At 44.4% G+C, this 14804-nt stretch overlaps 1 protein-coding gene across 4 annotated transcripts in view; it reads left to right on the forward strand.

Moving 5' to 3' along the window:
* The window catches only part of ptk2aa (protein tyrosine kinase 2aa), a 57566-nt gene that overhangs the window by 1781 nt on the left and 40981 nt on the right, over positions 1-14804 (forward strand). For 3 of the 4 annotated variants that reach the window (XM_084484489.1, XM_084484490.1, XM_084484491.1), the window contains exon 2: positions 12665-12691. The gene's annotated coding sequence lies outside the window, so the exon portion shown is untranslated. Of the gene's footprint in view, positions 1-12664; positions 12692-14804 lie in introns of those variants that run through there. The other variant, XM_084484492.1, reaches the window with a different exon arrangement.

Below are 14804 nucleotides of genomic sequence, written 5' to 3' on the forward strand. Positions count from 1 at the left end.
TTTGTAATGGTGTGTTCCAGTTAGCAATGGATGAATTAGAGTAACTTGAACCAAGTGTATTGTATTCTTTTTATAGTGTATTTTATACTTTTTTTATGAGCGGTAGGGGAATCTCAATTCCTATCTTCTATGATTCTGATCGATTTGCACCCCTGTGTACTGTATCGAGAATCGGTTCTGAAAAAGTGAATGGTTCTGAATCAAATCAATCTTGAGAATAGAGAAAGAGTCCCCCTGTGTTCTAGTTAAATGGATCAATGGAGTCCGTGAAGTACAGTACTAGAGACAGTATTGTAGAGAGAGTAACTTGGAGGAGGGGAAACCCAGCCAGACTAGGGAAACATATCTAGTCATGCTCTGTCAGTTAAACCCAGACCAGGGAAACAGACCTAGTCATTTTCTGTCAGTTAAAGCAGCAGATTGCAGCCTGACTCGTACAGCCCCAACTACTGATGATAGCAATCAGACACACACACACACACACACACACACACACAGACACACACACAGACACAGACACAGACACAGACACAGACACGAACAGACAGATACTAGGCCTTTTATATGTCGGTCAAGGGGAACCCATACTTTCATACCAAAATAAGTTTGTTTGTGCCAGAAATTTTTTTTGCTTCCTCTAGACAATGTTTTTGTTTTTAATCTTCCTCTTCCTCCGGGTGAATCTAATGGACATTCCAAACCACACGAGTCTCATAGCTCCCATCCATGCCTCCATGTCTGTTGAACAACATAGGGAATCCATTTAGCAGTAGAAATGGTGATTTGGTGTTGGCAAACGTTATTATTTAACCAAAGCCGAAATACGGTTTTATAGGTTGTTATTATTGTAATAATATGAATCTCCTTATATTTGATTAGTATTATTACGATTATACGACTGCTTTCTAAATGCATGTATGTGCATCTCTTTTTTTTTTTTATTTACACATCCTCCCAGTCTTACAGTTGACTCTCTGTATGTGTTTTCCACTCTGTGTGTGTGTGTGTGTGTGTGTGTGTACTTCCTGAATGCAAGCGATCCAGAAGCAGCTGAAGGAATGGTCCTTCCTGTCCACACACACACACACACACACACACACACACACACACACACACACACACACACACACACACACACACACACACACACACACACACACACACACACACACACACACACACACACACAGCACTTACTGTACAACACGCTGGGTCCCCCAGGAGATGAAGGGAAAACGCCTTCTTCCTTTCAGCACTTCTGTGTGTGAGAGAGAGAGAGAGCAGGGAAAACTGTGTTTACCCAAAATGGTTTGTGTGCTTTGGTCAGTTGGAAATGTCTTACACCTGGTGGAGCTCTGAGGTTGGGAGTTCCTGTGTGTGTGTGTGTGTGTGTGTGTGTGTGTGTGTGTGTGTGTGTGTCTGTCTGTGTGCGTACATGCGTGGGTGTGAACTTTTGTCTTAGGCCTTTTTTTTTAACAGAAAACAATAGCACCGGATAGTGGAACATTGAACACCTGTCATTGGTCTGTGGTGATTTGAAGAAAAAGCACTACTTATTCTCAAACTTTAACTTTCTTTGAGGGGGGGGTCAGGATTGTGTTGTGGTAGTGGGTGAAGCAGTAAGTAACCAAGGTTGATTCATTCAATTTACACCACCTGCCGGTTTGCCACATCAATGATTAAGCAGTATAACACTCTCCGTGCCCCTCAATGACCCGCATCTAGATCCACTATTTATTAAAAGTGTCTGTCAAACGGCATATTCTCAGGGCCAGAGCTCCTTTCAAAATAAAAGCTACCTTTCATGCAAAGGATGGCTGCTGCTGAATAAATGACCTTGGTTGATGCGCCGTGGTTCTCCTTCAGTGTGTCAAGGCGATGTCTGTACTTTTCCATTGAAAAGGTGCGTCACACAGGGGCATACAGGCTTGATTGCTTGCACATGGCTATGAGGATACAGGTAAGCACCAATGATACACAAAGCTGCATTTTCTTGATTAATCTCTTTTTCTTTCTCTTTGTAGCTTCTAGAAAAAGCTGCTTTCATGTCTGATACATAAGACACAAGATACAGTCCATGCTGGGCATCTTATAGATCTATCACTATGGACATATTATCTCCTTGAAGTGGCCAGTAGATAATATGATTTTTATCTAAATAATGTCTGTTAAGTCACTATCTATGACAGAATGAGGTGACATAATGGACATATTATGAATGTTGGGAGATTGGTAACATCACCAGCGGTGCACTGAGTGACATGCGTTCCATCACCCAGCAGCAGTTGTTCTGCCAGAGGGGGTCTGACGGAGCTACCGCAACAGACTCGCTCATGACTAACTTGTGTGTGTGGAGCAGCATAGTTATTTTTCCGCCATAGATGCCACTTTAGTTTATAGCTGATTAGCTAATAGTGAATTGCAGTTGAAGTGAGCCAATGTTCTGACGTTATAATTCAGGCTGTTAAATTACACCCATTATTAAATTTAATGAATGAGTCATCTGATTGGGTGGTATATTTCATTTTGTCTCCTGCTGTCTGAAGCAGAATAAACTCCTACATTGTTCCTCAAGGGACAATCAGGTAAATATTGGTGTCAAATGTTTTCAACGTTTTCAATATCATTGCTATGCATCCAAGCAGCATGGATTCATGTTCACTGTTTATGGCATTTTTCTGGCTGAGGGATTTTAATCCCTTGTAAAGTGTGTAGAGGGGAGTTGTAAAGTGGACTACCAGTTCTGTGCTGCCATTGGTGCTCACTCGTGTGTAGCAACTGCAATCTGCTACAATAGCAGGAAATGACATCATAGTTAATGACTTCTCTCTCCTTTAGGGCCTGTACACCACACACACACACACACACACACACACACACACACACACACACACACACACACACACACACACACACACACACACACACACACACACACACACACACACACACAGTCAAATATGAAACATATAGAGGCACTTATACATGGTGCGAAGACATTGATGCATGCTGTGACAATATGCACACACACACACACACACACACACACACACACACACACACACACACACACACACACACACACACACACACACACGTACATGCTCATTACTCAATTCTGCTCGGTCCCTAGTGCACGGTGTCCTGTGGTGATGAATGGATGTGGAAATCACGCTGTGTATCTCTCGTGTGTGAGAGAGCGAGTCAGATCGAGACAGAGTGCCAGTGGAAAAGGGCAACAGTATTTATTGACAAATGTAGTTGCTCCATCTATCACAATAAAGCTAAGATACTGTAACTATCTTATGGTGGATGGATGTGGAAATCACTCCACCCTTGTGCGTGTGTGTGTACGCGCACTTACACTTGTGTGTGAGAGAGACTCTTGAGCTATAGAGGGATAGAGAGACAGAGTGCCGACGGAAAACGGCGATGGCAAATGTAGTTGTTCCATGGATGAGCCATTAAGACGGTGTAAATACCATGACCTCTCACTCTCGCCCCGGACAATGTAGCGATCGAGAAGACCTCGCGGTAATTGCGCTGCAGTGAGTCAGAGACAGAGAGAGTAAGTGAAAGAGAGAGGCGAAGAATGGGAAGGAGAGGGAGAGAATGAGTCAATTGTTGAGCTGACAGACATACCACACAGAGAGAGACTGAGAGATACAGGAGGAGAGGGGGAGATCCATGGCAAGGAGAGAAAACGGAGAGAAAGAGGGGGGGGGGGAAGAGAAATGCAAAGGAATAGAACGACAATGAAGAAACAGGGTCAGCACTTAGTGGAATGAGTACAGAAACAGACTAAACATGGAAAAGTAGAGGAAGATATCATTACAGAAACAACTGAAGGGACTGAACAACAACAGTATTTAATGAGAAGCAGATAGGCTGAGACTATAGAGAGTATAGAATCTGAGAGATGACGGGCAGAGAGAGCATCGCACTACCCCACATGTAGAGCGTAGAAGTATGCACATCCATTACCAGGCACCTGGTGGATGCCAGCGTGTCCCTTTGGTCCCTGAGGTGTCCCTTATGTCACTGCATCTTCTTCACCGCTGGGAGTCGGAACCGAAGCAGGAAATAAAACCAGAGAATAACAATGAGGCCTATTTATAATAATGCACCTGGTTTGGTTTCCGCAAGATCAATTGAAATGAGGGAATGCAATCAGGCGCTGTTGTGAGTTGTTTTTTAAAACACAAATATATTCACTTCCTTGAATTAAAAAACACTGTTATGTTCTATAGGGACTTGAGTATTTCCCCAAAGTGCAAAAAAGCTGAGATGATATGAAGATGATATTTTTGATGATTACAACAAAAACAGGAATATGGCACATGCTGGTTAACCTATGACCCATGACCTCCTCTGTGTTATAATGAGTTTCCCTGGACAGGTCACATGGTCAATAGAGACCCCAGGAGGCCAGGCTCCTGTTTGGGGTCTTGGTGGAGGGATGGTGCTTTTAGCTGCTGGCTGTTCACCACTAGTCGTTCACCGCTAACTGCTAACTGGTAAATGATAGCTTCTAACTGCTGCTGCTTACTATTCGTTTCTAACTGCTAACTGCTATTTGCTAGCTGCAAGCAGCCTTTAATGGAGTTAGGAAACTCACATCATTTTATGATATGATTTTTTTTTTGTGCCAATATGATATATTTGCGATTAAAAAATGTTGCGATATGATCTTACAATATCTCCAGCAGTTTTTGTCTTTTGTTTGGTTCAACCTATATGGGTTTATTGTTGGGGCTCAGGTTCTACAAGTCCTACAACGAACAGGGGCGCACAGAAACAAAAATAATTGATGCAAATTAACTACTGGAAAATTTACTCATACTCAGACAGAACCATTAATTTCCTTCCACTAAGATACTGTTGACGTTTCTGGAAGATTTATTTTATTTCGTTGGGTTTTCTGTAAACCTGACTATACACAAGTGTTGCAGCTGCAAAGGTTCCCGTAACTCGCATGTATCTAAAAATGTATTTTTATCACCCCCCCCTCCCCATTCTTGGTCTTTAATAAATCAGAAAGTTCCTTCTAGTTCATAGCAGGGGCTGAAGCAACATCTGGACGAGTATGTAGCACGTCTCCAGTCCCTAAACAGAGACAGGCTGCCTGGGCGTGAGATCAGATTACCATGCTATATGTTGGGGCGAGAGACAAAGGCAGAGAATGGGTTGGAAAGAGAGCGAGAGAGAGAAAGAGAGGGGGAACACCTGTACACAAACCACAAGCATGACATCATGCTGCTCGCCCACTCACACACTCGGACAGACAGACTTCTGCACACTTATTGTCTGTGCTGAACTGAAAGGTAGCTATTGTAGTGCTGCTGTGTGTCAGCAGTCAGACTGCGTTTGTGTGCTTGTCTGTGCTCGTGTGTTTATGGGTTTATAATTAGTCATGACCAGGGTCATTGCAGTGATAAAGGCTTAATTGAGAAATCGATGGCAACAGTGTCTGCATGTGTGGCTAGGACACACACACACACACACACACACACACACACACACACACACACACACACACACACACACACACACACACACACACACACACACACACACACACACACACACACTTTATTAAAAGGAGGAGTTCAGAATCAGTCCTATATTACCCCGCTATCACTAGATGGCGCTGCTAACAAACTGAAAAAACTGGAATCAAGTGTAATCAAATTGGAGAGACAGCGACAGAAGGGACATTAGGGAGAGAGAGACAGAGAGAGAGGAAGAGAAAGAGGCAGCATGATATTTTGGCCCAGTAATCCAGTGCCCTATTAATCTCCTTTACTTCTTGGCCCACACACACACAAACATGCACACACACACGCACACAAGTCAGTTGAGTCCAGTCGTCCATCTCTTCCATCGAGTAACACTCCTACATGTTCAGAAACTTTCTAAGGAATATTATTTATCCAGGTTAACCACAGGTAACACATCTGGAAGATGTCTGAAATACTTGCCCGCACTCTAACAAATATGGTGACCATGTTCATGACGATGCGTGTATGGTATTCTTATTGAGGACGTCGCTAAGGAAACGTTTGTGAATGTGTGTTTCCCACTGTAGTAGTGGCATGGCTTCAGTGTCATAGGCTTCCACTAGTGTGTTGAATAACCCACATTGAGTCAGATCTCTTCTGTTGCTCTGCTCAGCGACAGGACCATCCTTCTAGACCTTTCTCGACCCTCTTTCTAGACCTTTCTTCATTTGGTGACCACTTTGGACGGAATGAGTTAACAAGCACACGCGGGCCATACCACGCTTAACATCATCATACACACATTTCAAGTGTCGAGTTGAGAGACTACTGAGACTGCCGTCACAGTAGAAAAAATATTTGAGTCTACTGCTTATGCTTTTTCATGTATTTATGGGTTTTTAATGTGTTTTAATTAATGTGTTTTTACTAGGCGACAGCATGCCACCCAGGTGTATCTGATGAATTAATGAATCAATATGTAAATAAATATTTGAGATGAATATAGATCAGTTACATGTTAGATCTGCAAGGTTTCTTGAGTGGAGCTGAACCTCTGCATGTAAAGATAGCAGTGTGGAATGGTTTTGAAGGGTACTTAAGGACTATTACACATAAGAAAAACACTAGGCTCTGCAGTTCTATTCTGAACATTATCTCAAAAGCCATGTGGAACACACACACACCTACACACGTAGGAACAATTAATATACCAGATCTCACTCTCTCCCGCTCTCCCTCCCTGCCTGTCTGCCTGCATCTGGCTCCTTCTCTTCCCCCTCTTCCCTCTCCTGGGACACAATGACACCCCCTCCTCCCCCTCACTCATTATGTCACCCTACCCCCTCTCTCTCTCTCTCTCTCTCTCTGTCATAGGGTCTCTCCTTGGTAGTGGTAGAGGGGGACTTTACCACGCTCTCCCTCAGATGGGACTACCTCCTTGGTCTCTCTCTCTCTCTCTCTCTCTGTCTCTCTGTCTCTCAGCATGTGTGTGTAGTAGTAGCAGCCACAGTAGTAGTAGTAGGAGTAATGTGGGAGGAGATCAGCCCTAAGCCGAGGCTGTCGGCAATCATTATTGTGTAAGCCAGCAAACGGAGCGCACAGCAACACAGCCCAGTTCAGACCAGCGTGGAGGAGCTTTGACTGGTCCTGGGACCACAGGAGCTTTGGACCACCCTGCCCTCCGTCACCCCCACTTGAATCCACCCTTCCCTCTCTCTCTCTCTTCTTGTACTTCTCTCAATATCTCCCTGGTAAAGGGTTGTTTTAATGGAGGGACTCTACCATGGTAAGTCTTTTTTTAGTAATATCATCGATATCGTTGATTTTCAGTTTTTTTCAATATACAATCAAAATCAAAACATACAGCGTAGACCCATTGACCTAGAGAGTGGCTGTCTTTTCTTGTGGTCCGTGTGTGTCTTCCACGTTTGTTTGTGTTGAGGCTTGTGTGTCGGCATTACAATGCTGTGATAGGGGGTCTGTTGTTGTGATATGATACATGTGTTTACGCTGACTCTGGTGTTTGTGCTGCTGGTCGACGGAACGTGAGTGACTAATTGATTGTCCTAAAGTTATAACTGAGTTCTTGTTGTGCAGCCAGACACTTTTGATTTTAGATTCTCTCTTCTCTGGTCTCTTGGTTCCCTCTCTTTTCTCTTCTACAGTCTACATTAAGACTACATTAACTCTGTGTTGTGTACTGCTTTCATGGGATTGGGTACTTGCAAAAACAACTTGCAATTATCCTTCTGTCGTTCCATCATCACCTATCCTACTCTGTTCTGATTGGTCCAGCTCCCTGAGAGTGTATGAAAGGTGTCATCCTCATTCCATCGATAGCTCTTATCCTCCAGGCCAGCGTGTGATCCACTGCTACGCTACATTATATTTCAGGTCTTTTCAAGTCTTTGTGTGCGTGTGTGTAGGTGGTTCCTTGAAGTGTGTGTGTGTGTGTGTGTGTGTGTGTGTGTGTGTGTGTGTGTGTGTGTGTGTGTGTGTGTGTGTGTGTGTGTGTGTGTGTGTGTGTGTGTGTGTGTGTGTGTGTGTGTGGGAGGTTTTAATTAGAGTGTGGGAGGAATCGGTGTGTGTCAGAGGGAGATAACGACAATGTGTGGGTTGAGGTTGAAAAGGTGCGCAAATGTATATACGTGCACAGAAACCTGGAAACCTCATGGACGGGCATCGTTCCCTGTAGTCCTGCGGTGGATTATTCTGGGTTACAACGTGTATATTCAAGTATTACATTCACTCTGTACTGGTTCATGATTAAAGGCAGTGCTCTGAAACACAAGACTTCACTCAAACTTTAAAGCTCCCTAAATTCCCCTAAAACCGGTGCACAATCTCCTGCATGGTTTCCCCTCTCCCTGGGTCTATCTGCCTCCTGTTATGTTCATGTTTATGGTCCATGTTTGTGGTCATAACCAGTTCAAACGCGGTCCTCTTGAAGCTTGTGGGCTATACGATCGGGCCTGAATGTCTCAGACGGTCACCCGACGTGGTTCTGTTTATAGTAACCCCTATAGGGCTGGACATCTGCATGCAATATTTTTTACTCTGCAGTTATTTTTTCCTCTTTTGCGAGTGCTTCAGTCTGGATTGCTTTACACTTGCTGTGGTGATAAGCAATGGCAGCCATTGCCAGCTGATCAACAGTGTGTGTGTGTGTGTGTGTTTTTTTAGTTTTTGTGCAGATGGTTGATTGTGTGGTCATTCATCTGTTTTATTGACCTTATTTGTGTGTGTGTATGTGTGTGTGTTCTTATGAAAGTTGTTTGAGTGTGCATCTAATTTCATTTTGGTGAGAACACACACACACACACACACACACACACACACACACACACACACACACACACACACACACACACACACACACACACACACACACACACACACACTTACTTCACAAGTGTGTCCCAACTCAGCCAGAAGGGTACAAATTAGCCATAGACCAGTGAGCCATAAAAGCTGACATTCTGCAGGACCACCTAATCTCTTCCCTCCTCCTCTCACTCTACTCCTCTCCTCTTCATCGTCCTCTCCTCGCTTCTCTCCTCTCATGGCTTCCATCCTCTTCCTCGCTTCCATCCTCTTTCTCCTCAACCAATTTCATCTCTCCTCCTCCCCCTCTTTTTTCTTCTTCTTCCCTCCTCTCTTCCAGCCTGCTAACCTGATATTTTCTTCTTCTCACTGGGACTTCTAGAAAAATCTTAAAGAGCAGATGTTCTGGGGCCCCTATGCCAACGTGTGTGTGTGTGTGTGTGTGTGTGTGTGTGTGTGTGTGTGTGTGTGTGTGTGTGTGTGTGTGTGTGTGTGTGTGTGTGTGTGTGTGTGTGTGTGTGTGTGTGTGTGTGTGTGTGTGTGTGTGTGTCCCGAAACTCCACTCGCACAATCCATAGTCCTCTATACCCCATAAACGGGAGGCACCCCTGAAACATGACATGCAGTAATTTCACCTCAAAGAGAGGACCAGGGGGTGGGGGGGGAGATGGTACGCCACAGATGGGTAAACAGGGTGATAGACTAAGAGTTATACACGCAGGACAGATGGCGGGTCTGTAGTCTGTACCCAAGTGGCCCCGGGTAAATGTCATTACAGACCCTCTCAACCCCGGCTCTGTCACCACAGGCTGACACATGAGCAGGTTAACATGGTCCACTCTGGTCCACTTAGCAGCACGTGGCCCCGCCTCTTCTCCATTCAAGGCCGGTCTGGTAACTCGATTGGTTGGAGGTACCTGGGTCAACACGGAGGAGACCGCCCACAACGTTAAGACTCAAGATCTACATTATGCCCAATGCATTGTAATGCACGGGGATTCTTATATTCCATGCATTCCGACAGCCGATTAAAAATACATTAGGATTAAGATTAAATACATTTAAATAAGAACAAAAGTTGAATCAATTTGAAATGATTAAAAGTAAAACGATAAATTATGAGTGATTTAGTATGTTCTGCTCAAGCCGTAGGAGAGTAAAAAATGTGTGTTTCCAAGATTCAAGACTTTATTGCATTGTCAGCGAGTTTGGATTGGAATTCACTTTAGTGCAGCCTAACAAAATAAAAATAAAAAAACACAGAAATTGATTGACGGCCCTAAGAGAGATGAAAAAGATCCCCAGAACACAGTGCTTGCTGAGTTTAAAGTGAAGATGTGCAACTCTAGCCCAACTAGCCCTATCCTGCAAAGTGTGAGTGCGTCTGCACAAGGCTAACCATAGCCTTAGGGTAGGAGCTGTTTATAAGGCAAGATGTTTCCCTAGACTCTGTCAGACTAGTTCCTCAACATCTGTGTGTGTGTGTGTGTGTGTGTGTGTGTGTGTGTGTGTGTGTGTGTGTGTGTGCGTGTGCGCATGTGCGCATGTGCGTGTGTTGTCCTCCCCGTTTATCATACAAACCTCTGCAAAGCCGAAGGGTGATCCGTGTAAAGAGACAGAATCTGCTGATCAGCTTATTCTGGTCGCGAGCGGACCCGAGCGCGCGTGTTTTCCGGGGATTATCAGTTTGTGTCCGTGATTCCAGCGCCGCATTTAAAATGCACCATTATGATAATCCTAATAAAAAAATCATGAGGTTACCCAAAAATGCCTAAAGGCCCCTATAGGGTGGTTTTAGTTCCTCAATATTTAGTCAGATTTCGTACGGTTTGTACGTTTTTACATTTGCATTAGAAATGCCTGAAATAATTTCACTACACGTCACCCCTCCTGGAGACACATATTGGATTGGCAGTCGTAGTATTGCTTATCAGATAGTGACTTAACAAGCGTTTATTTACATGAGAATCTTTGATTTTACCACTTTAAATCTCATGTCAATGCTCGTGTTGAATCTCAAAACAAGACCCTCACTTTTTGAGGGTGGGCGGGGCTGGAGAGAATGGGGAGAGTGTAGGGAGAGGGACGGGGGAGGAGGGACTTTTTATTGGCACCTGAGCTCGGAAATGACAAATATTGCATGATGGACCTTTTTTAATACCAAGGTTAGCAATATGCCTGCTAGGAGTTGGAGTCGGTAATGGGATCCAACCATTGACAAAAACACAATTAGGAGTGTACGGTGTGTCCCTGGTGTCACATTACCAACAGGACTGTCAATACCCCAACATGGGGAACGTATAGTGTGAGTCACCTTCCTGGCATTTCCTGTGTGTGTGGTCGTCGTGTAGGCCTTTCAGGGGCAATGACATCATTATCGGTGTTGACAACATATACCGCTGTCAAATCCCATGAGAGTTGGTGTGTTTTTTTTCCGTGTGTGTGAGTGTGTGTCTTCACGGTGCCCTCTGCATAGGGTCGGTTTTTGCAAGAGCGTTATCCGTTTGACCCTGTGTGTGTGTGTGTGTGTGTGTGTGTGTGTGTGTGTGTGTGTGTGTGTGTGTGTGTGTGTGTGTGTGTGTGTGTGTGTGTGTGTGTGTGTGTGTGTGTGTGTGTGTGTGTGTGTGTGTGATATGCACACGCACACAGTTAACCACCCGGCCTCTTGCTTTAGTTCGTGCTGTTATCAGAGGAAAGGGATGTATGGATGTATACTGCGTGGGGGTCTCTCAGGGTCTAGAGTTTCTAAAAGGTTCTTCCAGGCTTCCTGTTGGAGACAGGGGAATACAGAGTTCCTCTGCTTATCGTCCTAATCTGCAGCACAGCGGATGTGGACACTGCTGTGTGTGTGTTTGTGTGTGTGTGTGTGTAACAGTACCTGGGTCGTCTGGAGTCTAGAGACTCTGAAACCGCCAAATAAAATTACTTTCCACATAATATCTTTAATTGAAGGGTGAGTCTTGACCGGAATTTTCTAGGGCTGTAACGATACACCAACTCATGATTTGGTTTGTATCCCGATTTTTGACCCATGGTTCGATACATGTTCGATACATCCCACGATTTTCTTAAATTTAAAAAGCATTTTATTTAAACAACATTTACTTATATAACAATTAACTTAATGTCATATTTAGTTGGAGGATGCTTGCAGGTAGGCAAAAAAATCCTAAACCACCATGTGGTTTAGGCCTACGTATTTTTTAATATTAATGTCAAATAAATAATAGTAATTTGAAAAGTTTGGTAGCACTAACCAGCGTTCCTGCTAGAAAAAAGCGGTGCCGGTCAAAGTGACCTGCGTAGGTTTTGTTTTCTGGACATTTTGACTATATGCAGGTCAAATATCCTATTATCGCTTAATTAGGTGCAGCTTAAATAATGACATAATCAGGCTGTATAGAATGCAACATGTTTAATAGCCTAACTTACAAATATATGGGAAAAAACATGAACGTCTGATTCACAATAACGAGGCATAGTGTTACGAGTAGTGTACGTGTGTGTGCGAGAATGGCAGTGTGTGTGAGTGGTGTCAGCGAGTGAGTGGACGAGCGAGGAGAGCGAGCGGTAGCGTGTGTGTCAAAAAGGGCGTTTTTGCGATTCTGCCTTCTCACACCGTGAGACGTCGAGATGTTTGTGAGCACAAACAAACATGGACAGATGCAGAAGCAGTGTCAGATGAATGTACAGGTGGACATAGCCAAAGCTTATTTCCAACAACAGTCCTTTGATGGGCATTTATAGTTCAAACAATCATTTAAGTTACATGTTTAAAATCTATAAATATAGCTCTCTGTCATCTAACAATGCCTGTCTCTGTTTTTCTTGTGTTTCAGATATTTCAAGGATTGTGTACTACACAGGTGAGAAATGTTTCCTTAATCCACCATCAGTCAGATTAAGCAGTAGAAATAGGATCCCCTTAAGAAACTATGGGCAGGATAGTCTAGTGGTTCGGGGGTTTGACTCTGAAAGGTTCTGGGATCGAATCCCAATGTCCACAGTCTACCTGTAGGCAAGATGCCTCGCCCCTTCCACCTGAATATGAAATACAAAAAAGCTAATTATGAGGTTGATTTTGAAGAAGCATCTGCTTAATGACTTCTAATTAATTGTAATTCTTAATTGAAGAGGTGAGTGCATGCAAAGGATTATGAGGAGGAGACATAAATCACATAATATAGTGAAACCATAGACAAAAGATATTTGTGTGTGAATGGTGAAGCCACTGTGTTCTTTAATCTAGTTGTCATCCTTGTGAGAGCTGGAGGCTTATCACTTAATTCCAGTGAAATATTCATAGATTCAAAGGGAAGAACATCTAAGCAAACGTGTGTGTGTGTGTGTGTGTGTGTGTGTGTGTGTGTGTGTGTGTGTGTGTGTGTGTGTGTGTGTGTGTGTGTGTGTGTGTGTGTGTGTGTGTGTGTGTGTGTGTGTGTGTGTGAGAACATCTTTATGGGAATCTCATTAACGTGACAGACTGAACATTGCGCATGTTCGGGTGCAAGTCATTATATGATAACCATTTTACACACACAAGGCCTTCCACACCCCCCCCCCCCCACCAGACAGGCTGTGTAAAGCAACAACAACATGTGAAATGTGTTTATGTTCATCCACAATAAGCTCCCAGATGCTAATTGTGTTCATTGTGTTGACAGGGTGTGAACAGTAATTGGTGTTCCCCGTGGTTTCCTGTCCGTCGTTCGGCTTTGTAGGCTCTTATAGTCCACTGTCCCACTCGCTGGCCTGATTTCTGCATGTTTTGACACATGGAGGCAAACAGGGAAGCGGTATTGGGTCGGTAAGGGTGTGTGGGTGTGGGTGCTGGGGGAGCAGGGGGGGGGGGGGGGGGGGGGCGGGGGGGGGGGGGGCGGGCTGCTCTTGGCTCCCTCCCAGAAGAGCTCTTCCCATTCACACTCACATCCGGCCCCACTGACAAAAGGTTTTCTATGGGGGAGACACACACACACACACACACACACACACACACACACACACACACACACACACACACACACACACACACACTCCCGCCTAATCTTCATATTAATAGCCGATGCCTGAGATGGAACACGCACACATGCACAGATAAAACACTTGATGTTGAGGTCTACTGAGCATGTCTGGTCAGTGAGATAACGGGGAAGTCAATTGTGTGTGTGTGTGTGTGTGTTTATGTGTCAGATGGTTTGGGCTGTATAAATGTCTTTTTGATTTACAACTGACATCTGGCTGATTATAGCAACACACTTTCACACACTGGCACTCTCGCACACTACTGTACAGAAGCCACATGGAGGTATGTATACAATCCCACTCGCACGCTTTTCATCGACCTGACCGTTTGAAAAGGTAACCCGATTCTGACCGAATGAGTTTATGTATAAATAACCTGACTTGTCATGGTAATCCTCTCCGTTATGCTAATTAACATGCTCCCCACGAGGGCTAACGGTATCTTAGCATCTTAGGATAGCTGACAGCCCAAAAAATCCCAGAGTAACAGTGCAGTGTGGGCGGGGCCTCAGAGGGGGGTCACTCGGGATAGAGAGGATTTGCATATAAATGAACTGTAGCTCCGCCCCCTCTCACCATGCTGCCCGCACCCCTCTCTCTCTCTCTCTCTCTCTCTGGTTCTCTCCGTCTCTGTCTCTCACCCTATTCTGTACTCCTGCCCTGCTGTCCAAACAGAAAAAATATTGCTCGCTCCCCTCCTTTCTTCTACTGCTCTCTCTCTCTTGTTCCTCTTTGACTTTCCCTTTTTCTTTTGCAAGGGGAGGAAACTTTTCTCTCTCTCTCTCTCTCTCTCCCGCTCTCTCTACTCCTTTCTCACAGTTGTTGTTAGCTGCCTCATTACTTTTCTGCTTTCCTTTTTACTTTTGCCATGGAGGAAAACTCTCTCTCTCTCCTTTTCTGTCATTGAACCGAATGTGGCACGACCCCCTGGATCTCTAATCTTTGACACCGGGCTGT

Source organism: Micromesistius poutassou (assembly GCF_964030765.1).
Source record: "Micromesistius poutassou genome assembly, chromosome: 20".
Classification (NCBI taxonomy): domain Eukaryota; kingdom Metazoa; phylum Chordata; class Actinopteri; order Gadiformes; family Gadidae; genus Micromesistius; species Micromesistius poutassou.